The sequence below is a fragment of the Cyprinodon variegatus genome, unplaced genomic scaffold (genome assembly GCF_000732505.1).
Source record: "Cyprinodon variegatus isolate N-32 unplaced genomic scaffold, C_variegatus-1.0 Scaffold653, whole genome shotgun sequence".
NCBI lineage: Eukaryota > Metazoa > Chordata > Actinopteri > Cyprinodontiformes > Cyprinodontidae > Cyprinodon > Cyprinodon variegatus.
This window is the reverse complement of record NW_015151106.1, coordinates 193,333-195,141: the sequence shown is the minus strand read 5'-3', so window position 1 is coordinate 195,141 and position 1,809 is coordinate 193,333. Positions and strand designations below refer to the sequence as shown.

General features: G+C 37.9%; 1 protein-coding gene across 1 annotated transcript in view; it reads right to left on the bottom strand.

Annotated features, from left to right (window-relative positions):
- The window catches only part of LOC107096819 (cytochrome b-245 heavy chain), a 26,429-nt gene extending 25,240 nt beyond the window's left edge, over nucleotides 1-1,189 (bottom strand). The window contains exon 1 of the mRNA XM_015393686.1: nucleotides 1,070-1,189. The gene's annotated coding sequence lies outside the window, so the exon portion shown is untranslated. The remainder of the gene's footprint in view (nucleotides 1-1,069) is intronic.
- Between the last annotated feature and the right edge of the window lie 620 nt (nucleotides 1,190-1,809).

The following is a 1,809-nucleotide window of genomic DNA, read 5'->3' as shown; positions in this document are numbered from 1 at the left end:
GTAAGATTTGCCAATGGAATGAGTATTTTTACTCTTATAATAAGATAATTAGATAATATCGACTTGGAATAAGACAACGCAATTGTTTTTTCTTATTTTAGATGTAAATTGCCTTATTCCATTGGCAAAGTGTATCACTTAACTGCTTAATTCAAGAAAGAAATGCTGTTTTTTAAAGAAAAATTAACTTACTTAGATTTCAATTTTTTGCAGTGCAGGTTGTCTTTGTCTCATTAAAATCGGATGATGATCTAAAATATTGATGCCTGCACTGGCAAAACTATAAAAACGTCTTAAATCATTCTTAATTTGGGTGGGTTAATGAGTTTGCTAATGGAATTAGTGTTTTTACTCTTAAAATAAGACAAAATGCACTTCAAATAAGGCAATGCAACTGTGTTTTCTAATTTTTAATGTGATTGTCTTCTTCCATTGGCAAAATGTCTCTTTTATCTCCTCAATTCAAGGACAAATGCATTTATTTTAAGAAAAAAAAGAAAATATTTATTGATGTTTTCCAGTGAAAACCGGAGAAAAGGAAAAGAGAAAAGGAAAACCAGAGGAAGTATGCGAGGCAGGTACTTTCCCGCTGCACAGTACTTCAGCTATCATCCTCTTTTGTTCAACCTGGTCGCCATGGCAACAATCCAAAGCAAAGCTGTTTCCATGGAGGTAATAACTACTTCAATGGTCTAAGAAAGGGCGGCAAAGGTGTCATTTAATGTCGCAAAATAACCCAGCAATGACTCTATAAGGAGCCACCAGGAAGTAGGGGCCCCCAGAGGGCCCCCAGAGGGCTCCATTCAGAGGGAACAACTCCGGGCTGAATTAGTTTACTCCAACGAGTTAAAACCAGTGAACGGGAACAAAGACGTAAGGTCAGAAGATTCAACTGGAAACCAGCTAAAGCTCAATTAAAGGCTCCAATTAATGCAGAAAAAAGCAAACAGCTCAGAAGGAATCAGAAAGTTTTAAAGCAGCAAACTGTTCACCTGCAGATCTATGTTCAATCTGCAAAACCAGAACCAAACCTATAGATAATAAAAACCAGAACATTTCTCACACTCACTGAGAGAAGATGGGTCTGATGCGTCATGCCGCCATAAGCTGCTTCGTTAAGGGAGCCAGGTGGTCGTTTAGGAGGAACTGGGAACCTGCTGTCGACACCGATTAGCAAAGGAAGTGGTAGATTTCTAAAGCTGAAGTAAAGCAGAAGACCAGTAGCTCTGAGCTTCCTGTTTCAGTGGAGCTGCAGAGAGGGAAGCACCTGAACACCAGTCAGGCCCAGAGTAAACGCCAACAGGACGCCGTTAGGTGACAGGAGGGTCCATCGGTGGGGGGGGCTGAGGCCTCTGGTCATCAGGAGGAACAGGGGAGTTCAGGGGAGCTGATCCAGATGTTTCCCTGCACCTGGAAAAATTATCCAAAAATAAGTAAAGGTTTCTTAAATTAAGTGTATTTACCCTTAATTTGAGTTGGTAAACGAGATTATCTGCCAATGGAATGAATGTGTTTGCTATTAGAATAAGATAATTAGATAAAATGCACTTGAAATAAGACAATGCAATTATTTTTTTTATTATTTTAAATGTAGATTGTCTTTTTCCATTTGCAAGATGTCTCACTTTCCTCTTCAATTCAAGAAAAAATTACTTATTTTAAGATAAAATGACTTATGTAGAATTAATTTTTTTACAGTGTGATCACCCAATACACTGGAAAAAAAATAGAGCAAAATTTGAATCAAATCTGTCCTTACAACATATTTCTATCTAAGGAAAACCAGCTGATTGCATCGACTCATTGACT